The sequence below is a fragment of the Corvus moneduloides genome, chromosome 17 (assembly GCF_009650955.1).
Source record: "Corvus moneduloides isolate bCorMon1 chromosome 17, bCorMon1.pri, whole genome shotgun sequence".
In the NCBI taxonomy this organism is placed as follows: Eukaryota; Metazoa; Chordata; class Aves; order Passeriformes; family Corvidae; genus Corvus; species Corvus moneduloides.
Window position 1 is genome coordinate 12,474,329 of NC_045492.1, and position 26,585 is coordinate 12,500,913.

At 46.2% G+C, this 26,585-nt stretch overlaps 1 protein-coding gene across 2 annotated transcripts in view; it reads right to left on the reverse strand.

Annotated features, from left to right (window-relative positions):
- The window catches only part of SPO11 (SPO11 initiator of meiotic double stranded breaks), a 218,490-nt gene that overhangs the window by 94,610 nt on the left and 97,295 nt on the right, over window positions 1-26,585 (reverse strand). For both annotated transcript variants that reach the window (XM_032126851.1, XM_032126849.1), the window contains exon 2: window positions 21,345-21,476. The gene's annotated coding sequence lies outside the window, so the exon portion shown is untranslated. The remainder of the gene's footprint in view (window positions 1-21,344; window positions 21,477-26,585) is intronic.

The following is a 26,585-nucleotide window of genomic DNA, read 5'->3' on the forward strand; positions in this document are numbered from 1 at the left end:
CTTTAGCAGATTACAGGGGTGTACAAGAGGGTTCTCCCCAAACTGCAGCTGACAAGTTTGCAGCAGCAGATAAAGGGCAGCCCTTGCTCAGAGCACACACTTGATGGGGGACAAAAGCCATGGGGTGCCCTTAGCTCAGGGACTCAGACTCTGCCCTGCTTGGAGCCAACATCTACAGCTTCAGGCTCTCCTTGCACCCAAGCTTTGCTGCCGCTGCAGTTCAGCCTTTCCTGGGATTCTCATCAAACCATAATTTTTTGCCTCTCCTGCTTGCACAGCTGGTGAAATATCCAAACCTGCCTCGAACATCCTCCTTGGCTTTTCTCCTCTTTTTCATTTGCATTAAAAAGAAACAAAACAAAGCTTCTCCCCCCAACCCAAAACAAACCCCTTTTCTTCTTTTCTTTCATGGCAAAAGAAAACCCAAAATAAACAAAGAAACAATGCCTTCCCTCCTCCCTCCTCAAACCCTCGGGGGCAGTGTGGAGGTAGAATGCCCTTTCTAATTTCATTGACTGTGCTGTTGATATATAGGGCAATTTTATCTTAACAACCTGTAACAAAGGATAAGACAGTAGTCGTCTTGCATTCCAGACAGTAGGAGATGTTTACTCATTCTCCCAGCAGACTCTCTCATCATTCATCTAGACTTTATTAGGATGCCAGGAAATGGGAAACCTATAATTTAAGAAATGTATCACATAGAGAAACTTCTTCTGTTTGGTAAATAAAAGGTAACTGAGGATCTGAGGTTAATTTGCTTTTTTAAAAAATGTTCTCACCAGTTTTCTTGTTTCTTCCCAAAATTATACTTTGAGCTAAACCTTAACAGAGTGTGGCATTGAGGAAAAACACCACTGGGCACCTCAAGAAGGACTGGGATGTGTCCTAACCCCAGGGCTCTGGAATCCTGTGCTGTTTTTTGAGGCTGTGCTGGCAGCAGTGGCTCAGCCTTCAGAGCATGAAATGTGTCTGTGGGCAGGGATAGTTTTGTCTTTATCTTTGGAGGCATCACATTGTCCAGGCTGGAAACACACTCTGTGCAATCTCCTTCAGTGGGGCCAAGAGGAGGGGAAGGGAGGCAGAAGAAAGCACATATTTTGCAGCAAACATTCTTATGGATTTTTGCTTCTTAAGTGACTTTCACATGAGTGTTTGTTCCTGTTTACGTAGCTCAACATGAATGCCTGGCTTTGATTTGAGGACAAACTGCCCCATAAACTCATGAATGTCTGAATTTAACCTTCACCTTTCCCCCCTAACCTTCACTCTTGCTTTCCCCTTCATAATTGGTGACATTCTCTCAGCCAAATTTAATAAAATATGTGTTACTGAGAGTGAACTAGACTGTGAGCACAGATGGAGGCGGGGAGGGATGATGTGTGATGCTGGTCAGTGCAGGGGAGAAAACTCCTCCTAAAACTAAGTGCTAGGACAGAATTCCTGCTGTTTAAGACCAAGATTCCCAGTGGCCAGAAAACCATTAGCCCATGACTATGAATAAGCCCAGTCCTGCTCTACCCATCAACCACAGCTTGGCTTCTCCCTCTGACAAGTCAAACAAATGCCCAAATTCATCTATTCCAAGTTCTCTAAGTGCCATTGCCTGTGGATCAGGGCTCCTGCCATGCCATCCATCCATGGCAGGGCTGTTGTGAGAGCTGATCAGCATCTCCCAGGCACAGCATGCTCATCCTGAAGGGAAGCAGTCACCCGTTCTGGATATCCATCAAAGGAGCATTTCTCCTTTAAGTTGTGCTTCAGCCTCTCTGTCCTGCAGTTGTCAGCCCAGGAGCAGGGCTTGCTCTGGCATCCTTCTGACAGCTGCCACTGCAGTTGTGTGGGCTGCAGAGATTTCATCTCTGCTTAGATTTGGCCCTGAGGTTTTGAGGCTTCTCACCCCATGACAGATTCCCAAAGAGTGTGGTCTTTGTCATCTTCCAAGTAGCCATTAAAACCAGAGTTGAAGTCAAGGTTATGTTGTACCACAAACCTTTGAAGAGCTTCTTTGCGTGCTCTGCAAAGCAAACCCAGAAGACCACTGATGTTCTTCACTGGGTCAAATCCATCTCTGCTGTGAACTCCACCTAAGCCTGGGGAGTGACTGGAGGGGTGAATGTGGTCATCCCTGTGATCATTAAAGGCCTCTCCCACTTGGACATATCTGATCACAGCTGTTCAACTGCATGTCACAGAAAAGAGGGGTTTTTTTTCTCATTTTATACATAAGGTCCTCTTGGAAATGGACCTCAGCAGCTGCAGCTTGCTGGAGGCAGTAATGGATGGAGCTAATTTATCCTGTGTGGTTTTTTTCCCCTGAAAGGAAATTTAGTTTTTAAATGCAGTCATTGTGGGGTAAGAAGAGAAGGAGGAGGGAACTGAGAGAGGATAAGAGGCGTGCCTTTAATGACAGGAAAAGAAAAATCTGTGAGCTCAAACTAATGCAACTTCCAAACTCAAATAGATGTCACCATGGTGACAAAGCCTCAGACTTCATAAATTTTTTCCTCTTCCCGTTTGTGGTGAGCTCTGGTACCCTGTTAAATACTTTCAAAGCCTTTTAAAGACTCATTGGAAGCATCTGATCCAGTAGAAGATTTCCTCGTAATAACACTCATTAGATATGGGGAGAAACCACACCTCAAGCTGCCTTCCTGTCTCTGAACACTAAAGACACGAACTTTGGAGTTAAAATTCATCGCCTATATGAGACTCACATGCATGAATATGATTTCCAGTGCAAAATTCCAGGGGGGAAGCCTGTGGTAGGGTAATAATCCCTAAGATCCCCTTCACCTCAAGGTCTGTTAACCACAACTCAGTGACTTGGACATGTGTCTGTAAATAGACAGACATGTTTGATTTAGTACCAATCCAGTGGTGAACTGGAACTTGAATCAGGCTGCTTGGGTTTGCATAGCCCTGACCCACTGACCTTTTCAGACAGATTTAACTCATCACACACGTCCTCACAGCTCAGTCAAAGCACACCCGAGTACTCCAGAGCCATCACCAGCTCAGGACTGGAGACCAGTGTGAAACCTCTTGGCAATCACTGCAGACAGCAGCACATAAAAACAGCGTTTCAGCATCTGACCTGAAAGATCTGTTTAAATGCATCAGATGCCACCCAAACCTGAGACTCACAGCAGGTTCTTCTGTGAAATCCAACCAGCTTTGGGCCCCAGTGTTGACCAGATACGCCTCACTCAGCGTTTTCCAGCTACAAAAATGTCATGGGCCTGAATATTTCAGGATTTACAGCTGCAGAAACTCTCCAGTGTCACCTTTCTCCCCTTTTATGGCTCAGCCATAATCTTAAATTCAGCTGAATACAAAGAGCTGCCTGTAGACAGCTAATCCTAAAGACAGAGCTTTGTGCGAAACTTGGAGGGAAAAAAAGAAGGGAAAAGAAATAAATCACTGAGAGGGATTGGCAGGGAAGACAAACATTTTTGGCTAATTTTTGCTGGTATTCTTCTACCCTGGTTTGGGGCTGAACTAAGAGGCTCCTCCTTTGCCCATTCTCACACCCTGTGCTCACCAGAGCAGATAATTCAGCAAACAGCAGATAGTGCCAGCACCAGTGGGGTGGGAGGTGCTGTGCTCTGCAGGGGTGGGAGGGGATGGCTGGGGTCGGGGAGGAGCAGCAGCCTTTGCTTGCACACAGGTAAGGATTATCCACGGGATCAGCAGTGAAATCCTGGACTGATAATGCTGAGGTAATGCTGTTAATTACACAGCAAAGCCAGCCTCTAACCCAAGTCCTAATTGCATTTAAAGAGCTCTTCTTGTCTCCAGGGAGGTGCTGGGTTTGGATATTCCTTGGAAAGCTGAGTGGTCCTGGCTGTCCCCGATCTCCACAGGCACTGGGGACCTGCTCCTGTCTCGGAGCTGGAGCAACATCAGCCCAAGCTGCTCAACCCTTTGCAGAATTTCCAGCTGTGCTGACCTTAATTTATGCAGGCTGTGATCCAACTCTTTGTCAGAGTAGCCTGAGGTGCATCAGGTTCTTCCACCTTTTGGCCCTGGTCTTTCCACCAGGGTCAGCAGAGTTATTCCAAGTACCTTGAAAGTCACCTGACTTTTTCCCTGCTGTGCCTTTCCTAAACACAGAAATGCTGCCCTCAGGCACCCATGGATTCCCACAGATACTGGGAGGCAGAGGAATAAATTTGGCCTTAAAAAATAACTCTGTAACCTCCACTGAATTTCACGCAGTAACGAAAACCCTGCCCTCCCTAAACGGAGACCATCCTGCACATGGACAGTCAGAGACCTCCATTCCAGTTTGGGAAACCCACCAAGCAAGGGATGTCTCCATAACAGACACACTGCATGTTCTTCCTGCCTGTATGGAATTGGCTCCCAGCATTGCTGCTCACCTACATCAGGAATTAAACTGTGCAGGATCCTGAAAACAAGTCAAAACAATTGAAAGCTAGATAAATACATCAACAATAAATAGCGTTTTTCCTTCCTGTTATCTTACTACAGTGTGTGTACATGAACAAAAATGGGGTTTACAGTTTTTTCCCTCTCGGGTGTTAATCAGTTAGCAATTGGCTTATTTTTTTGGTATTATTTTGGGAATTAGTATTATTTAGGGAATTAGGAGTGTCACCCATGTTATGGATGCTGAGAAGAAAGCAGAACTGCCCTGGTGCTGTCTGGCTTTACCTTGCAGTGTGTATATGAGCTCTGGATGGGAAGCACAGAGGGACTTCCCAGGAGAGCAGGAATCCCTCCTTTGCCAAGCACTCCTCACTCTCAGCCTCCTGGATCCCAGGGACCCTCACAGACGTGGTTTAGGATGACTCCAGTCTCCTTTTGATGCTTACAACTCAATTTTGCAGTCACTACCCAGGACAGCTTGTGAAACCAAAGAGGGACGATCCAGCTTTTATTGGGGGGCTTTCTACCCGCTGCCAGCTGCAGGATGCTGTTTTACTGTCTGTGCCTCTTTGATATATGACACAAGCTGCTGTGTGGCTGCTTACCTGCTGAAACTGTTTTGATTTGTCCTGTTTTTTTCTTGTCTGCATATGGTTTGTGTCTAGGTATACTTTGTTAATCTCTCACGGCTTTTTTAAGTAGCCCAACTGTCTTTGCCCGTGCTATTTTTGGTATGCTGAGTCTAATTGGTAGCTTGCAATGCAAAGAGAACCTAAGTTACAAATGAAAAATATATTCCCTACTCTAGTTATGACAAACTCTTTAACATAGAATTTAAAATACTAACACGCGACACAGAGCTACAGCCATTATAAAAACATTTCTGAGAGAGTAAATGAGTGTTTTGTTACAATATTTATCTAAATGTATCAAATTAATACACAAATCTGAGATTAAAACCTTTAAGGCAGAATCTGCAAATTTTATAATATCTTATAATTGGATAATATCAAATTAGTAACAAAAATAATACATTTCAATATCCTTCCACAAAAAGTAATTGTATCCCCTGCTAAAAAAAAGGACCTAAGACACAGTACCAGATTCCCAGGAAATAAATGCCTTACCCAGGAGGCAGCTGAGCTGGGCTCATATCCCTTGAGAATGAGCATTGATTGAAACACTTGGCCAATGTTACAGGACAGGGAGGAAACCGGAAAAGATGCTCAGTGCTGCTTTTGTGATTTATCCATCACATGGTGTTTCCTCACTTTGCCTGGAGATGGGCAATGCCTGTTCCTGCCCTGGGGCCAGGAGAGATGCAGCAGCACACGTGGCTTGAGAAGAGAAGATCATTAATTTGTAAATGTGGCTTTAATTTCTCTGAAGGCATCAGCCTTGCCTCCATACAGGTGCCAACACACAGCCTCGTGCCCCTCATACACAGCCCTGTCCAGGCAGGAGCTGTGGGACCAGGTGGGGTCTGGTGCAAAGCCCACCACACCTGCACCCCACTGCACATGAGGGAAGGACTCCTGTGGATATTCTTTATGGCTGGGAGCAGGGAACAGGCTGTGGAATGCCCTCGTGGCCAGCACAGCCCTGTGCCAGGGGGGCAGGCCGGGGACAGCTTACACCAGCGCCACTGCAAGAGCTCTGCTAAGCCCTGGCCTGGGGAAATCCTGATTTCCAGGAATAAAAGTCTCTTTCATCTTATGGGCCAGTCCTTCCCCATGGGTTAAAGTGAGAGTACCACATAATCCTGTTTTTCTGTGGGGATGTTTGTAACCCAGGGATGATGGGTAATCCTGCTGCAATCAGTCCAAAACTCTTGGAGGAGAATCAAGGGATGCTGTTATTTGTTATTCCAAACGGAGTGGCTGGTGAGCAGCGTCCCAGAGGGCTGAGGAGAACTTCACACAGCTCCCACTCCTGTTCCTCCTTATGTCACCTTTCATTTCAGAAATCAAGGAGGAGTAAGTGTTCAGACCCCCTTGTTTTGGTGATCTAAATTTCTTCCCCGTAGTAAAAGTATCTCTGTTGAACATTTCCGAACCAAAATTGCTTATTCTGATTGCCAGGGTTAGACCTAAATTAGAGACAGAGCAAGCTTGGGGCATCAGCATGAGCATTCCTCTCTTCACTAAGGAATCATTGTGGGTGAAAGGAGGAAAAATCTGCTCTTTCTGCCACTCACATGCACCATCTCACTGGGTAATGCCAGAAGTCGTTGTTCTGCTGAGGTAAAATCATCTCACCCATTAGGCTAAGCAGGTTTTTACTGATTGTCTTAACAAATTGAATTGAGCCAAACTGTTCTTAACCGCCTGGACATGTGACTGCAGTGGAATCATTTCACATTGCTCACGGAGTGAGGCTGCAGGAATTAAAGATACATAATATTAATCGAATTTTAAGTAACTTTAAAATTATCTATATTGTTGAACAATTGAAGTCCTGATGAGAAGAATTTATGTCCTATGGACAGGAATAAAGTCCTCTGGAATGGATGAGAATTTTATGTCGGGTAAAAACAATAAATTAAATGTAGAGCAAGAGGAAGAGGGCATTACATATGCTCTAGAAGGAACGGTACCGGGGGGTTCCCGGCAGTACCGGGGATGTCCCAGAGGGGTCCTCGGGGGTCCTGGCAGTACAGGGATGTCACGGACGGTACCGGGATGTCACGGACGGTACCGGGATGTCATGGACGGTACCGGGATGTCCCACAAGGTACCGGGATGTCACGGGCGGTACCGGGATGTTCCAGAAGGTACCGGGATGTCACGGACGGTACCGGGATGTACCAGAAGGTACCGGGATGTCCGGGACGGTACCGGGATGTACCAGAAGGTACCGGGATGTCCCGGACGGTACCGGGATGTACCAGAAGGTACCGGGATGTCCGGGACGGTACCGGGATGTACCAGAAGGTACCGGGATGTACCAGAAGGTACCGGGATGTCCGGGACGGTACCGGGATGTACCAGAAGGTACCGGGATGTACCAGAAGGTACCGGGATGTCCCGGACGGTACCGGGATGTCACGGACGGTACCGGGATGTACCAGAAGGTACCAGGATGTCCGGGACGGTACCGGGATGTACCAGAAGGTACCGGGATGTCACGGACGGTACCGGGATGTCCCGGACGGTACCGGGATGTACCAGAAGGTACCGGGATGTACCAGAAGGTACCGGCATGTCACGGACGGTACTGGGATGTACCAGAAGGTACCGGGATGTCCCGGACGGTACCGGCATGTCCCGGACGGTACCGGGATGTACCAGAAGGTACCGGGATGTCCCGGACGGTACCGGGATGTCCCGGACGGTACCGGGATGTACCAGAAGGTACCGGGATGTCCCGGACGGTACCGGGATGTCCCGGACGGTACCGGGATGTACCAGAAGGTACCGGGATGTCACGGACGGTACCGGCATGTCACGGACGGTACTGGGATGTACCAGAAGGTACCGGGATGTCCCGGACGGTACCGGGATGTCCCGGACGGTACCGGGATGTACCAGAAGGTACCGGGATGTCCCGGACGGTACCGGCATGTCCCGGACGGTACCGGGATGTACCAGAAGGTACCGGGATGTACCAGAAGGTACCGGGATGTCCCGGACGGTACCGGGATGTACCAGAAGGTACCGGGATGTCCCGGACGGTACCGGGATGTCCCGGACGGTACCGGGATGTACCAGAAGGTACCGGGATGTCCCGGACGGTACCGGGATGTCCCGGACGGTACCGGGATGTACCAGAAGGTACCGGGATGTCACGGACGGTACCGGCATGTCACGGACGGTACCGGGATGTACCAGAAGGTACCGGGATGTCACGGACGGTACCGGCATGTCCCGGACGGTACCGGGATGTACCAGAAGGTACCGGGATGTCCCGGACGGTACCGGCATGTCACGGACGGTACCGGGATGTACCAGAAGGTACCGGGATGTACCAGAAGGTACCGGGATGTCCCGGACGGTACCGGGATGTCCCGGACGGTACCGGGATGTCCCGGGGGTCCCGGCGGCGCTGGAAGTCCCCGCCCGCCCTCTGGCGGCAGAGCAGCGGAACAGCAGCGCCGCCGCATTCCCGGGATGGAAAATGCCGTCCCCGAGAGCCGGTGAGACGGACAGTGGGAAACGGCTCCGAAAGGGACCAGGATCGAGGTGGGGCTGCTCGGCTCCTTGTTCCTGCTCTGCGGGAGCAGCTGGAAAGCCGAGAGATCTTGGGGAGAACAAGCAAGGTGGCAGGAATAGGTGTTAACAGGAAGGGTGAGAAACGCAGGGCTCAGAAGCACCGACAAATCGAGGCACCTCTCCGGTGCCTGCCACAGCGACCTCTCCTGCGGCACTGCCGGGCTCCGGACTCCTCCGTCCCCCCCGGCTCAGCCCTCTCACGCTGCTCTCGGAAAGGCTTTGTGAAAAAGCAAAGGTCTGGATTCCTGTAACAAGTGCTCACCGAGCTCCTCTGTGGCATCAGGCTGGGCCTGTGTGCACCAGCAGGTCTCTGTAAGTCACCCTACAAGTATAAAGTCACCCCAAAACATGCTCTGTCTGGTGTGGACTGAGGCCACTCAAGGAGATGAATCTTGGGTGGGTACAGACCCCAGCTGTGTGGCTGAGCATGGATCAGCTGTGCAGGATCAGCCCTGCTCCTAGAAGACAAATCTCTGTGAACATACAAGGTGCAGGCACTGAAAATGGCCTTTGCACACCCTCTGCACCGGGCCTGAGCGTGGGATCGCTGCTCTCTGCTTCGGTGCACACAAAGCAATGCCCAGAATTGCCGGGGGGGGGAACCTGCACCAGCGCTGCCACACTGGCAGCTTTGAGCCAGGTGTGTTTATTACTTTCCTTACGAGAACATTTCCCAACTACTCCACTTTGTCAGTCCGAGTTCAGTTCTGTGACATTTCTATATTGCACACAACACTGGAGTGCAAACTATGGCTGTGCTCCTAAACTGGATGGGAGCAGCACTTGCCGGTTGTACCCCATGGAAATGCTCCTGCACTGACAGAGGATAGCCTGAAAGAATTACAGAACCAAAAACTTAGCTATCCTCACCATAAATGGTCCTGCTTTAATTTAAAAATACATATTTAATCACGTTTTATGTGGGTGCTGAATTTCTTTCACCTTGCCATCCAACACAGTATTTCACATCGCTCAGGGCACCACTCTGGTCCATAGGTCCTCTCCTTTAGGCCAGGTACATTATGTTTCCATTTACCTATATATATATATCTCAGTATTTATAGATACGATTTTTCTGTTGAGAATATGCTGTCAGCCCCCTCCTCACCTCCCCGCAAGAGGATCCCCGAGCCACTCCTGAGCTGTGGCTTTGTCCTCAGCCCCTTTCCCGTGGGAACCCACAAACCTTTCCCCTCACTGAAATGCCGTCCATGGGTGTGTGTTTTCTGTGTCTATCATGCAAGATGCTCCAGCTGCCCAGCTCTCTTTCTGATGGCGTCATTGTTGGTGAGGGAGCGAGGGGCAGAAGTGGCTTCGGGAGGCACCGCTGTGCTGTGGGCACTCGGAAAGGATTGTCCTCCCCCACCTGTCCCCTCCTCGGAGCGATCTGCGCTCGCTGGACCTAAGAAAGGCTCCAGAACCCGGGGTTTTCCCGAGGCTCCCCGTGGGAGGGCAGGGGGTGCCGCGGGATGCCGGGAGGGGGCGCTGGCGCCGCGCCGGGAGCCGGGAATGGCGCTGGGATGCGGATCCCGGTCCCCAGCGCCGCTGCCCCGCCACCCGCGACACCCGCAAACCCCGAGAGAACGGGACGCGCAAACCCCGAGAGAACGGGACGCGCAAACCCCGACAGCCCAGCCCAGGGTTCCCTTCCAGCGAGAAGTCCCGCGGCTGATCCGCTTTTGCACTTCGCTCGCAGCTTTCGGTTCCGGAATGAAATGAAAATTTAGTTTCAAAGGCAAGCATCCCAAACTTTTCTTGGGGCACAGAAGAATATCCACACAGTGACGTCTGAGCCATCTCAGCACCACTGTGAAAGGATTCTTTGCTGGGTTTTCTCTCTGAGTTTTAACAAGAGTGGCTGGTTAGCACCTTCTGTGGGAGAAACACGGCCTTGCTCACGCAGAAATCGTTCCTTGGGGTTGGCAATTCTATCAGATAAATACTTCAGAGGACTCTTCAAACTACTCCTGAGTTAATAAAATAACAGCAATAAGACTCGGTTATCTCTCCTGATACCTTCCCAAACACATCCTTTCGGAGAGTAACTGCTGTGGTGCTGATTTAGCATTCCCAAATTATTACCATTTCTATTTTAGCAGCACAGAACCTTAATTGCTGAGCATGCATAAACAATGAGTTCCAGTTAAAAAATTATACTCACAGGATTCTTCATTTTTTAAAATTGTATTTTATTGCCTTCATTTTGCAAATGGCAAGAAGACAATGGCTCCCATTATGAAGTTATGCACTGGAGTTTGCTACACTGAATATTTTGGGATAGCCTTTGGATAGATCTCTTATCTACTGCATGACAACATGCCCTCAGCTGTGAACCATCCTGGTCTCTCCATCCCCCACAAATACTTCCATCCCTGTCAAAATAGCACCACAAACCCCTTTGCTCTCAAAGGTGCTGAGTTTTCCCTCCAAATCTTGCTCATATTTAGCTGAGCTTTCCCTCCTGTTTGCAAAGCTCTGCATAACTTTGTGCCAGGCTTCTCCTCTCCCTCATATCCCAGTCTCATCTGTGCCTGCTGCTGCTGCCTCTGCTGCCCATGCTGCACTTCTCCCTGTTTTTACTCTATTCCAGTTGCCTGGAGTAACCTTCTTATCAGAATGCAACAAGCAGTCTCCAGCTCCTTTACAAACCATATGAACATCCACCTGTTCTCCTGACAGTAACCATATGCCTCTGGATTTGTTCTGGAGCATGGGAGACTGCTTTGTGCGATTTGGGCAAGATCCAGCTCCTACTGAAATTAAGGAAAAAATTCCCATTGATTCCATGGCTCTTGTACCAAAGCCTCAGATCGGAAATTCCATGGGATGCTTTCCTCGTGTTTTACTTCCTGCAGCACACCGGGCACATTTAGGATTCAGAATAGTCAGCAATGATTATCACTTAATTGTAGTGATTTAATGCCAGGCAAAGAGGTATGGCTGGGTTTGCCATCTCAGAGGAGCAGCACAAAATCACTATAAACTGATTTATATAAAGCCCCTCCACAGGGCAGGGTTTAAAACACACCACACAAGGAGTTAGAGGCACCTAAAGATCCAGACTCAGCTGGGGACAAATCCTCCCAAGTGCAGCTCTCCTCAGTGATCTGAGCACACAAACTATCTCTGTATCAAAAGAACTCTGTCAACACTATTTGTGCAGAACCATAAACATAATAAAGCTTGCCAGCTCCTCTGTGAACGGGCTATTTATTGCACTCATCTCCCAGGCTTTCCGATACCGGAGCTGGAGGCTGCAAACATAAATACTGAAATGATGTGTTGCATATGCCGTGGCTTAATATGCTGTGTTTGATTTGAGGCTTAGTTTTGGAAGCCCCTCAGTGCGTGGCCTGCAGTGCTCCCTGCCCAGGCTAAGAGATAATGGAGTTAACAGAGCCCAACAAACCTCATGAGCCTCCCTGACAGCCAGAGGAGTTGAAATGACGGCGTGAGTGTGGCAGCACAGCCACACTGTGAACTTCTCCAGCCACAAATGGACCAGCACGAAGGGCAAAGACAGAAAATTCAACCCGGAACCATGTCCTGAGAGAGAGAAGGTGGGCAAAACACATCCCACCCTCACCATCTGTTACTGGCGGTGATGGGAGACCTCTCAGTGTGGGAGTCTGTCTGCAGTGCAAGAGCTGTGGTCTGGACTTTTCTTCAACCCTGACACCAAACCCGGCAGCTGATTTGGTGTGCTAAGAACTAGATCCAGGCAAAGCCCCCCTTTTTTCACTAAAAATGCCATTTCTGTAATTTCAAACAGAAGAAGTCTTTCCAAGATGTGTGTCCCCCACCCAGGGAGATGATTCCCTTTTCCTGGAGGTCAGTGGCTGGAGCAGGCACAAGGCAGGGGGCAGATCCAGCCTCGGAGTGCTGGGGGGGATGTTGAAACCCATCTTTTATTGTCTCCCCCTGATTCAGTGACCATTTAAGGAAGTGATTTAGTGGAAGAGTTCCAACAGGAGCTGTTGGGACTCCTGGAAAAGACAGAAATAATCTGATGATAGAGGTGATTTCAGAGGTCCAGCATTTTGTTTTCTCATTAATTTGTTTTCAGAAGAGAACAGCAGAGATAGAGCTGAATGCAGCTTTCCAACGTCTCTCTTACCCTGAATTTTGGAGCAGACAAGAACACATTGGCACCTCCAGCTGTGGGTTAGCGATTCCTGATGCTGGGCTTACATTTCTTTTCTTATTATAAGATTCTGCATGAAAAATCTTGTCTCAAAGTGCTAACAAATTTCAGCAAGAAGAGAAATATCAAATTCCTGGTTCCAGAGAGAAAATAAATGTGTTTACCCTGGTTTTATCTGAAAAACCCTTCTTTCTCCCTTGTTCTCCCACAGGTTTTAATTGCTGCTTGTAACCTGAATAAAACATTATAAAACTGAAGCAATAGTTCCTTATATGTTAGAATGCCCACAGGAATTCATAAGGACTTTGTAGGAAGTGTCTTGCACAGTTTTTTGTCTACTTACATGATGCATCCAGCTGGAAGTTAAATGCCAGCTAATGAAATTGAGAAGGATGATGCAAGTTGAACTTGTCCTTACATCCCTGGGATCCGGGAAGTAATGGTTTATCTGTCTGACAAACCTGAAACCTGAAAGAAGAACAGAGAAGATTATTTCATCCAACATTCTGGGATGGGTTGGTCTGCACACCTCTTGCAGTGGTGTTTTTTTCATGTGAAATTCTTCCCTGCTTTTTGCTGCTGCTCTCTGGCATCTTCTGTGCTTGAAGGATGGGGAGAGACTTTAGGAAAGCAGAGGGAGGTTGCTGGAATGAGGCACAGGGTGTTTGTGCTGCCCAGTTTTAACAAAAGTCACTCACGAGTTCAGGGGCTCGGTCTGACACATCCAAAAGAGGCTCTTGGTGCAATAAGGCAGAGACAGGATGCACCGTTTGGGACAAGACAAGAAGTGACTTCAACTTTCACAGCAACTGAAATCAAACCTGACAGCACATTTAAACATTCTATTAATTTAGAAGAGAGAAAAAAAAAATAGCAAAACGAAAATCCACATTAGTGTGATCTTTTCCCTGGGCACGAGGGAGAACCAAACCGTCCCAGCAAAGCTGAAGTTGAGCTGTGTGATGGTTAAACCTTCACCTCTGACAGTCAGGGATGTGTGCACTTCTGTGCTGAGCAGCACAGAGCAGTCAGGAGCTCTGCCAGCTGGATGCTGCAGCAGCACCACTGCCTTGTGCATCTGGCCTGAACAAATCAGTACTGACTCAACTTCTGCAGCGCATCCGAGGGAAATTATTGACTGCACCAAAACCATCAGTGAGGCAGGTTCATGTGCAGGGCTGGCTTTTCCTCTGGATCAGTCCTTCTCCCCATCCCGTTCAGCACATCAAAAATTGTCAAATTATTCACTTTATAGAGATAGATATATATGTATTAACATACACATAGAAACCTCCCCTCTAGCTGCAGTAAAATGGTTAAGCAGAATGTAAACTGTCATTAACATAACATGGGATTCTCTATAAAAACCTGGGAAAGGATACCTCAAACATATTTTTGTTAGGTTTTTTGAGTGAAATATGGCATCTCTGTTGTTTCTAAATCAGAACAAATTAAGAGATTTGTCTTACATAATTGGTGCAATCGGTAACTTAAAATGCAGCCTAGTGCAGAATTATCTACTTTTTGTCTCTGGCAATTTCCACATTACAAGAGCCCAATCTGTATTTTACCTTTTCATAAAATTGTTATTTACTTCCTCATCTACATTAGATCTTCCTAAAAGTTCAAAATACTGGATCTAAAATAATGAACCTTCCAAAGATTTTTTTGTAATCAATTCAATTCCACCTGTGGACACAACAGTGGGCTGGGAGCCACAAATACCTAAAGTCTTAATCAGAGCTTTGCCAGTAATTTGCTGAATTACAATTGGTTTAAGTCTTTGAAGTTGTGCTCGATTTTGAGTCCCAACAGCCCTGAGCAGCGTTATGGAGGACACCAAGGCTGAATCCAAGCTCAGGTGGAACAGGCACAGATTTGCCACTGACCTGACTGGGATGAGGATTTCCCCCACAGGACTGGCCTGGAGATGTGCAGTTTTGGAAACAAAAAGGATGCTCCTGCAGTGACCTCAGCAGCACTGAGGGATGAAGAACTGAGATGAAGAACTGAGCTTCATCCTCCTGTCTCCAAAACTAACAGCCGTTCCCCTGCACTTTGTGAAGCCTCTGAATTTATAAAACACCGGAGGAATCTGTGATTTTGTAAGATGCAAAAAGTGCACAAACTGCTGATGTTTTCACAATTTTTTACAATAAAAATTAATTAAGTCCAAAAGCAGAAGATTTCACAGACAAACTGTCCCTTTGGTCCACTTCAAATGACATCTCTGCCATTTGGTCACACAGGGCACATCTTGACTCCTCTCTCTTTTAAAAGTCTCACTAATCTCCTTACCATTGCTGTTTCCCTTCTTTGTTTTTGGTTTTTTCCCCCTGCATAAACTCCTGACAGCCAAAGGGCTGCTCCTGGGCTCAGACCACATGAGGAAACCTCAGCTCCAAGGAAGATTTTCAGACAGAGGAATTGTCTTCCTGTGTCCAAAGACAGATCTGTGAGGACACGTTCACAATCAGAAGAGATGCATCCCTCTCCCGGCCCAGAGAACACACACAGCATCTAAATGCCCCACCCTGAACCCTGGTTTAGGATTCATTTGGTGCCTCAAAGTAAGATGTCAGTGTTATTTTGTCAACAAACCGAAACCCAAGGTCCCCTACAGACCTGTGTGTTACAGAGGGACGCTGGAGATGGATTTTACACGAACACACCGACAGCTCCGCAGCTTTGCCTTGTTCAGCTCTGCCTATTCCCAGTGTCTGAGGATGGGTGGCAAAGGGAAGGCATTTAACAAGAAGAAGACGACATTAAACATCAAACATCCCTTTGCTTCTGACAATTAATTGAGAAGAAAACCTCATAATGAGTTGCAGACTCGTCTCCGCGTCGTTAGCGTGACTCCACTCAATTACCGCGCCGTAGTCCAGAGCGAGGGGCTTGGTTCTCATCTTTGTGTTACGTGAGGATGGGGAGGCAGCAGACAGAGCTGAGAGGTTAAAGGTGGCAGGAGGAGGTCGCCAAGGGTGTCACCGTCTCTGAGTTAGCCATAAATAATAGGAACCAGTGTGGTCTTTGGTTTATAGTGCAGCTTTAAACCCTCACTGCCAGGGAGGTGCTGGGAACATGGGCACAGAGAGCTGCCCTGCCCCAAGGCAGATCTGACAGGGGCTGTCAGGAGGAGGAGACATCCCAAGAAACAGTTGCCCAGGGAAATTTGGCTGTCCCATCCTCGGAAGTTTTCAAGGTCAGGTTGGACAGGGCTTTGAGCAACCTGGTCGAGTGAAGCTGTCCCTTAGTCTGCAGGTTATGTTTGCTTTCACCTGAAAGCAAAAAAGCCTTACAAGGAAGCACGCAATGCTGTAATCTCTTAGGACAGCACTTGCATTAAAGCAAGTGTTTATATAAATGATGCCACTCACTTCAGGCTGATTTTAATCATCAAAGGAGAAAAAGCACATTTTGTTTGGTCTTTTACTAGTCAAAAATGGCTGGTATTTAATAAGCCCTGGAGCCAGATCTCAGTAGGACAGGCTTTTTATGGGCCAGAGGCACCTACCATACCGTCCTCTCCACACACAGCCACTGACCTATGTCCAGCTGATTTGAATTTACTTCCTAAATCTGATGCTTCACCCAGTTAGATCAAAAAAAAAAAAAAAAGAGAGAAACATGGCATTTCTAGACCACAGTTCTTGGTGTCACTACACATTACTGATAATTTAGGAATGCTACAGAACATCTCAAGTTTAAAGTACTTTCATGGTTCCAACGGAGAGCTAAAACAGATGGGGTTTCAGCATGACCTTTCAACCTACCAGGCACAGTTGACCCAGATTATAGTTCAACAAAGCTGCTCCTGGATTCATGTTACATTTTGGGAGGAACACCAGGGTTACAGTGAGAATGGATATGCTGCCCAGAGGCAGCTCAGATGGCAGCTCGGGGAGCCACAGGATGGGAATGGTGTGTCAGTCCTACTCCCCGTGCAGATATCTTTATGCCACAGTAGGTGCTTGGAGGGAGGCTCTGCTCTCTGCCAAAAAATGCTGGGAAAATAATTCAGGAATGGGAGAAAGAACAGAGAGACATTTCACTGAGAAATCAAGGAGAGGGTCAAAAAGGAGTAAAATGGGCAGAGCACTCCAGTTGAAAACACTCCTTTTCCAAGCTCAGGCTTCACAGCAGAAAGCTGGAGCTGAAGACCTGGTGGTGGTCAAAGAGGCCAGGTTTTAGCCCAGAGGCAGCTGCACTCCAGCAGTGGGGAAGGATTGCTCCAGCCCTCCTGGCATGGTGGCAGGGGCTGCTCCTGCCCACCCACGATCTGCTGGACTCATCTGTCTGGGCTCAGCCAGTTGGGAACTGGAGGGGGACCATAAACCACCAAGCACTGTGGCTTCCTGTTGGAACTGATGGAGTTCCTGTCAATGTGCTGTTATTTTAGACATTGCAGCACTAAAAATAGTGCCTGTAGGGTTTTTTTAGCAAGCTTGTTGTTTTTGGGAGCTCTGAAAACAGAAAGGGTTCCATAAGTGCTCAGAACAAGCTTGTGAAATTGTCTTGAAAACCACTTGAAAATGCTGTTTGTTACATTTCCCTATGAGCTCAACAACAAGACTATGCAGACCATTTTGCTAAAAACACTGGGCTCTTTACTTAAAATTTAATTCACTCTAAGAAAATCTGGGATATCTACCTAGTTTTCCTCTATTCCATATGGCAGCAAGAAATCTGGATTTTCACAAAATCTTTCCAAAATGCTATCACCATGCCAAATGCCTCTTCAATCTCCTTGCCCCCCACGACAAAATGTTGATGATCCAGACCTTGATGATGTCTGCTTGTAACAACAAAACCTGAAAAACAAACCTTATGTCCTTCAAGTGGAGATCAGCTGCATGAGACCGACCAGGCTCACCTTAATCCTCAAAAGACTGACATCTGTCCTAATCGTGTAATCTGAACAGCGTGTCTACAGCAGCTTTTCGATTGTGCTGCCCACGTCTGTTGGTGTTTGTTGGAGCTCTGCTGGAGCCTTTGCCCCAACAGCAGCAGAGCCACTGTGGGGGCAGTGCCCCATCCCTCCTGTCCGGCACAAAGCCCTTGGGATAAAACCTCAGGTAGCCAGTGGGGGATTTCCTAATACATCATCCCAGGAGAGCCTGGTGCTGAGCAAGTAGGAGCCTATCACCAGGTCACTGCTCTGTAACTGCAATGGGAGGATGGTGTGCTGGTAGCTCGCCAACAGTTGGTGTTGCAACATTTTCGCAGATTATCCCCTATGATAAAGGTGCTGCATTTAATGAGTTTTGTCAGCTCGGTTATCGTTTGCACGTCGTGCAAAGCGAGTTTTGGGCTGGGCTTAGGAGCCCCTTTCATCCAAAAATTTTAAAGTGATTTGTCCATGTTAATCAAGTCTCCAAGCTGCCCTGTGAAATACCTGTTTAGGCTCCCTAAGAGCATCAGGAATGGATGTAGGGATCCCAGCTGAAGGTCTGTGGAGCAGTCCCTGGCAGTGGGCAGTGACAGGTGTCCTGCCTGGTGGGAAGCATGGGAATGCTGTTGTGTGGTTTTAATTTGCTGAATTTTGAACCTACCTCAAGTTTCAGTGTTCAGAGTGTCCCCTAGCAGTTTTATAGATTAAATACAGAACATGTTAAGAAGAATCTCTTTTTCCTTACTTTGAATCTGCCACCTGCTCATTTCATTTTGATACCCTCTTGTTGCTTTCTTGGAAGAGACATTCCCTGCTCATCCCTCTATGCCACTCAGGCTTTGGAGACATCTGGTTTTTTCCCATCCTTTTTACTCAAAACAGAAAGCACTTGGAGGTGCTTAAATACCTGGTTGCTGTGTAGATGCCAAACTGCCACTGAATCCAAAGTCAAGGACCTAAAAATCTTTGCAGAACTGACTCAAAAGGGTCTCACATCCAACACTCACCATTCATTTATCCCAGCTCTCCTTCCTGCTTTGACCAACACACACCTGCACAGAAGTCAGATCTTATATGGCAAAGCAATAATCTATTCAGGTTGTGTGATATGAATTAATAAGGCTGACACTAATTGCTAGATTTGTTGCTTCTCCAGGCCTACACTGCCCTATTGCCAGGGGACATGGAAGGATGGGGAGAGGCAGAGATCAGCATCCAAAAATAGAAGAGGTTTCTATTTAGTTGACTGTGAATATTCACAGGTACTCCTTGCTCACCTTCTTTCACCGCTTATTTTCTGGCTTTAATTACTTTAAAATTAAAGTTTAAAAGATTTTAAAAGATCATTATTTTTTAACCAATCTTTTTCTTGGATCCCCAAACACAGGTTTGATGTTACAGCAATGGCTGCAAGTCCAAAGGAGGCAGATTTTCTGTCCCCACCCATGAAGAACAGTTGATTTACTCCAAGCCTTGCCAAGGCCATATGCAAATTGTGCTAATAGGAGCAGCTGCTGGCTGCACAGCCCAGGGGATAAACACAAGTTCTGTTCATGCTGCTGCTGCCCCAGCTCACATCCCCAGGATCACGCTCGGCTGAATGAAAAGCACAGTCCCTGAGAGCTCTCTGCAGCCGTGGCAGGTAACTGTAAGAGAGACACTGTTGTGTGCTGTGGATGCAGCTCAGGCAGCAGGAGGGAAGCCTGAGCAGGAAAATGTGCAGGAAAATGTGTCTGGGCTCTCCCACAGCAAACTGGCACTGTCCTGGGGTGGCCGTGCCAGTCTGCAGCACATTAAGGTTTGGCCCGTGTTTTCTGCGGAGAAAAAACCCTTCCATCTGGATTTCATCCTCCCAAGCCCCGTGAGCGTATGTTATTTGTATATATTCTGCAACTGACAGGATGTTTTATAGAGTTTCAGGGTAAGCACAAGGAGGATACCTGGTGAAACTGTTCTGTATTAAACACAAATGACAGACTTTCTGCTTTGCTCTTTTAAAGCTCTTCTGGCACACATATCTGGATGAAGCTAAGGCAGGGAAAGACTAAGCCAAGGCTGGTGAAAAGTAGGAGATCCTGGATGAGCTGAAGGTCCACCACTCATTTTTCCCCCTCCAAGAGCCCTGTGTCCCTGCTGCTGCCCCACAAAATGCCAGGGCAAGAGTCCAGCTTCTCACTTTTAAACAGTGATCTGTTTTTAAGAAATCCTATTTAAAATCCTGTAGTAGGAAATTCTCTTAGTACTTCTGAGTTGCTTTGGTAGAAGTCAAATGCCTTTGCTTTGTTAGCAGGATGTCAGGCAGCAAAGACTGATTCCAGTACTTAGAAAGTGTATTAGTAAGTGTAATCAGAAAACATTAAGATGGTCTTTATCATCCAAGGGACACCACTACACTGCCTTCTGCTCCTCTCCTGCTCTCAATCTTAAACTAGCTATCCATGACTTTTCATTACTTAAATAAGTCTGGATTTTTGTAACATATTTTGCTGTGGTCACTTTATCTTTTGATTTATCTATTTACTCGAATCAGAAGCCAGAGCCAGATCAGCCTCTTGTGCCCTCTGATCTCTTGTTTGCTCACACAGCCCATGAAGCAAAGGCAGACCAACAGAACAGGTTTGAGAGCATCCTGTGTTGTACCTGGTGCACTTTCCCAGAACTTCTCCCAGGATCCAACACCTGGAGGAGACAGGAATGCCCATCACACCTTGAGGGCTGCAGCTTCCCAGGTCAGGCAGGAAACCCACAGTGACCCAGCCCACATGGATCCTGGTGGAGCTTTGGAACAGTCTTCCTCTGTAGTGGTTAAAACATCAAACAAAAGAGAGGTTTCCTGTGATTTTTAAGATTCCAGAGCTACTTCAAGGAGCAGGACTTCAATGATTGTGTGCCATACAGTTGGAGTAAGGGTGAGGTTGAATTTCTTGGAAAATAAATAAACTCTTTTCAGCTCTGGAGACCACAAAAACAGAAAAAGAAGCACATACTTCTATTTTTCTTCTCTCCCTGGATCATGTAAATTTGGAGGAAGAATATTATCAGTGTGAGACACTGTGAGTAAAATAGTGAATGTACAAATGTTTAGAATGGATAATTTATTTGGGGATAATCTCTCCTGCTCAAACCTCATCATTCTGCTGCCTCTGTAATGGTTTGCAACCATGTGTCCAGCAGGTCTCCCCATTTGAGCTTGTATTTAACATTCCAATTTGGGTGCAATTTTTAATCCCCTTGAATGCTTGAGAGGAGAACAAATATTCAACTTTTTTTTTTTTTTTCTCCTCCATATTCCTGCCTTTGGCTCCTTTTAGGACTCTTCTGACCACCACTCTGGACTTCATCTGAATCTCAGGGCTCCAGGGTTTTGCCCAATTTCAGACTTTACAATAAAAGTTTTTCCAGATTTACACTCAACTTCAGAAGATACAAACCATTTCTACTCTCAATTTAATGAACAACCATCAGCCAAAGAAAGCCTCTTCCCACCTCAAGAAATTACATTGTTTAAATGGGAAAAAACCTGTTTTTAATTAATAATGGATATGAAACACATACAATTTACAACAAGGGCACTGGGGAAAAACTCTGCTGCTGTCAAATTCTTTCAGCAAGATGATCCATAGAAACAGAATTCCAGTCACAGCAACTTGAGCTGTTCTAGACTGTAATCAGGAAAAATGGAATGGCTCCACCTACTCACCAGTGAAAACAATATATCCTCTGAAAGAAATCCTTCAACTTTCAGTCCTCCTGGGTCTTGTGCAATATTTTGTGGTTTTTCCTAGCACTGTTTTTATGATGTTGGCAATCAGATCTTCAAGTGACATCGATACTGGTGGGACAAAAACAGAAACAAAATGAGCTGGTTAGAGCATAGATGTTCTGGAAAATCAAAGCAAATAATAAATTAAAAAATGCACTGGAAAAAAACCCATAGTGGATCTTAATTAAGAGCCTGCCTTTACTATGGCAAAGGCAAATCATCAACAGCTTGTCTTCAAACTTCTATCAATATTTCCTTCTCAAACAGTCTGGGAGTGTAGGTAACAAAATAAAGTATGGCCACACGCAAGATAAATGCCATCTTAACTGGACCAAAGTGCTTTAATGTCTTCTAGTTCAATACAAGCAAAAGTCCACCAAAAAATAGCCACATAATTCACCATCTAAACGCCAGCTCTTCCCTTCGCACGAATCAGAGAACCCTATAATTGCTCCCAAGTGGCAAAACCACAAGCATAGAAGTAAATGAACCATGATAAGAGTCTCTCATATTAAAAGCATCATAAAAGCCCGAGCACAAAGCCTAGCCAGAGCTGCCCTTCTCCACATGGCCCAGCTCTGAGCAGGCTGCGCTCACCCCCCGGGTGCCGCCTGTGCTCTTGGACGCGCTGGAATTCAGCTGCTCCGTGACAATATTCCAGACATGGAATTAACACTTCTGAAAGCTTTTAGGGATCAAAGGTTGCCCCCTTCGCAAGTTTTTTCATACCGAGGACATGATGGAGTAGTCTGGCTCTAACTGGAAAAATAGTTCAGATGGCACTCAAGGGGCTGTGGTTGAGAGGAGGCGGCTGGAGAGCTGGGACCGAGGTTGGCATCAGCCTCCTCTGCCCTCACACCCCTGCAGAACATGCCTCTGCGTTCCAGCCCCAGGGTCTGCTGCTAATGCTTCGTAGGGATTTTGTGGATGAAGCCCCAAACGTGGGAAAAACTCCTGTTTGCGCTGGAGTTAACTGGGACTGCAGAGATTACCGGGAGTAACGAGGAGCTCGGTAAGGAGCACAGAGCTGCAGCAGCAGAGCCAGCTCGGGGGCATCCAGCCTCGCCTGGGCGAGGGAAGGGCAGCATCCTCGCTGGGACTGACACAAAGCCAGCCTGTGAGCTGTGCAGACAGACAATGATGTTTTTATAGGTGACACATCCAGAGCTAATGGCAGTTTCTGAGCTCCTGCTCGTCACCGCTCTGTCTTGCTGGGATGGTGAGGAGAGCTGTGCTGCCGCTGGCTCCAGCTGCTGGGAGCGCTGCATTCCCATTCTCTTTGCGCTGGGAATTAGGCACTCAGCACAGCATTTGCAAGACCCCAAGTGACTCAGCCATCAAAGTCGTGTTTTCAGTGATTTTTCAGGAGTTTCAAAGACCCTTTTGACAACATGTGCCTAATTCCTTTAGGCGCTATCAAAAATGCTGCCTCCCCTGGGGATGGCTGACTAAACAGAAGTCTGAACATTCATGTCATAAATATCTCGAGACAAGCCTGTTGATTCAGTGAAATGTGTGGTTGGCTCCTATTGTAAATGCATTCACAGAAAACCTCACAGTGCGCTGCCGCTTGGGATTACTTGTGAGCAAAACAAATGACAAACATTTTGGGGGGGTTTTTTAAATAACATTTTAATATATTACAAAGTGGCTTTTCTTTTAATTTTACACCACATCGTTTAAGATGACATGAAGCAACATAATTTGCTGAGACAAGATACATACAAATAAATAAATAAATAAAAAGGGATTAAAAGGAAAGCCTGTCCTGAAAGTCTGTGAGTTGGAAAAGGCTACAATTTAAACCAGAAGGGTATGGATTAAATTATCCTGACATGCTAAAAGGAGGCAAAATTTTGCTGTGCATTTATGAAGCAGAAATGAAATGGAGGGGAAGCAATGGCTTCAAAGTGAGAGGGCAACTCACAAAACCATCTAATTCTGGATTTTAACCCAGATCTGATAATGTTTAGCAGCTCCAAGCAAACCATGGACCTTCAGAATTCAGAGTCAGTGATGGCCCAGGCCGTGAACCAGCAGGACAACCATATCCCTCTGTGGGAGACCCCAACCATTATCCAGCAGATCATATTTAAGATGATCTTCCCACTGAATAATGTCTCGGCCATTGGGAGGCAAACACAGCCGTGGACCACCCCTAGGAAATGCAAAGATCTTCAAATTCCACAAACGTCTCCACCGTAACTGCAAAGCCACAGCAGCGATGGGACAGATTTACCTCAGAGAAAATACAAACCAGCATCTCTGACACCAACCAGTCAACCAGAAATCAAAGTAACTGAGGCAGAGCTTTGAATTCTAGCAGAGAAAAAAGTCAAGAATTCCCAAGCAGATCCAACTCATCTGATAGCTCAAGAAACAGCTTATTTTACAGAGTGCCAAGTCCCAGAGCCTCAGCTGAAGGCTGTGGGCAGAGGTTGAGCCAGAAACCTTCACCCACCCCTCAGCTGTACTGGCTGGGATCTGTATCCCAATTTTTTTCCAGAAATTTTCCAAAATGTCACCGTGATGGAGAGAAGTGTCAGTGGAGCAAATATTTTACAAGGAAAACTACACATTTCTAAGGATCAGTATTTCCCAGTGGAGACTTTTTTTATAATAAAACTAATTATAATATGAATTTTGTGGAATATTTTGAAGAAAAAGAGCTTTATTAAAACAATACTAATCTAATACAAATAAACAAATATAATAAAACATCAAAGAATAGATGATTATATTTATATTATTCTATACTTTATGTCTGAAGGTGTCCTACACAAATTTGAAAAAGAAAGTACTAGAGAAGTACAGTAACTTCTGGATCTTAGCAGCTCTGTTAACCTCTTCGGGCTAAGTGTCAGATTGAAAATAAATCTTTAACTTCCCAGAGGCCCAAAAGCGTAAAGACTCAGTTTTTCACAACGACACCCTCCTTGCATTTGTATAATCTGGGTTTATGGATAAATGGCAGCAGAATTCCGCTACAGGCACTTTAACTGGGTGAGCATAAAAACAACGATGCCAAAAACCAGCCTTGTGCTGGGAACAGTCACAAATCCGACTCTTGGGCAGCACTTCAGCAAACTCAGCCCCAATTCTTCTCCCAGTCAGGGGAGAGAGTCCCTGGTTGTCCATTGTCAGGCAAGTAGAAATATCACTCCCACTTGCTGAGGTTTTAATGCCATGTTCTTGATAATCTCAATACATTGAGCATGAGATTCAGCCTCCTGCCCAGGCCCTTCAGATCATGCAATGCTTCTCTTTACAGCTTGCTTACAGATATATTTCAATTGGCAGTATTCGAAATTTCCAAATGGAAAATAGCTCCTGGTATGTGAGTAGGGCCAAATCACAGGATAATTTTATTCCCACCAGTCATTGCCACGCAGTGTGAAATTACAGCTCATATTACTCCATACCATGGCTTGAAGAAATTTGGACCAAAATTTTAAAAATATTAATGTGTATGCAAATGGAGTCTTGCACATAAATCAAGCACACACACTTAATAATTTGGTGCTTTGGCTTTACGAAATGATAGATCAAAGCAGAACAAATGAGAAGATGGAACCCAAATTAACACATTAACTGCAACAGAGCCCTCTCAGATCTTGGAAACCACTCTCTGCCTGGGTGTCACATATCCAATTACATTCCTCGTAACTCAAATGACAGAACAGACCGAGAGAAGCGAGGATGCCTATTCCTACTCATCACCAGCTACTCATAGTAATTTTTTTCAGAGTACTAGTAATTATCCTTAAAGGAGAACAATTAAAATCCAGTGTAATTGGAAGTCTGGTTATGATTACGGGTGAGTCAAAGTGCTTTGGAAAACGAACACAGAACTGTTTGGAGCTCCATTGGTATTTTATTAATCATGTCATTAAAATGGACACATAAAGTGGGTGTAGCTATACAGTGGGATTTTCAAAAGCTCTCAGCACTAGCCACACTCTGCTCCTAGTAAAGTTGGTAGGAATTCTATTCCTTGAGTTTAATGGGAGCAGAATTATGCCAGAACAGGGCATTTTTATAGCATCCAAACCTTATTGCTCATAAGCAGCCAATTCTCTCAGAATTTCTTTAATTCTTTCTGGTGATCCCATAATCCTGGCATTATTTTCCTGTCCCAATGGCAGCCCCAGGAATGGAGGTGCTGCAATACCTTGAGCCTGGGGGAATATGGAGCAGAAGATCTCCTCCCATTCCTCTCCACGAGGATGAGAACTGGTAGGAGCTTTGCAGATGAAGGGATTTGGCCCGAGTTTGCTGCTGGGGGCAGAGTGCACAGACTTGGCCTTACAGATCTCAAGAGTAACACAGCAATTGGGAGCAGATGGCTGGCATCAGAGAGCAGCTTAAAGAGACAGTGCTGAGAGTGGAGAGCTGAAAAATAACATGAGATTTATTTGTGGTCTCTGGTCTGTCTAAGAAATGTAAGTGGTGGTTGGTACTTTCCGCTCGTCACAGCTAACGTGGGACCTCGAACCAAACAGATTTTGGCTTTCTGTTTTGCAAAACCAAAGTCTGATCTGGTAAGAATAGGTCTAAACAAAGCATGACCTCTTCACTGTTCCTCTGATGTGTCTCCTTCGAGCACCAAAACTCCAAAGCAGGTCCCTGAGGAAGAGTGGAAATGTACCTCAAAACACAAAACTACAGATTTGAACAATTTCCAGTATTTTACTCAGGAATCTGTTTGCTGACACTAGAAGCATGGACTGAACCATGTTGGAAAGATGGACAATTATCTGTGTGAAACAAAGGTCAAGGATAAGCAGTAGGAATGCAGGAGTGACTCTGCTCTGCCCACCGCTTTGGCCAGCGCTGGAGAAACCTCCTGCATGCATGGACAACCTGGAAAGACACCTAACAACACAGATAACTCAAAAACTGTGACTTCAAATTCTGCCATTTGTTTTGTGCAACAAAATCTTCATTCTAAGAACCCACCTACTCAGAAATGATTTATACCAGTCAAATAAGTATACTAAATAAATGATATTTAAAAGGTATCAAAGGCTCTCAAACACACCAAAGAAGACACTGAAATGCTGTGCTAACAATTGAGAGGATTCCCTGCATAAGATGCTAAGATCTAAACTTTCATTTTGTAATTAGAAGGAAAAAAAAAAACTGCTTGTAATCCTCTTGAAAAGTGATCCCCTTGGA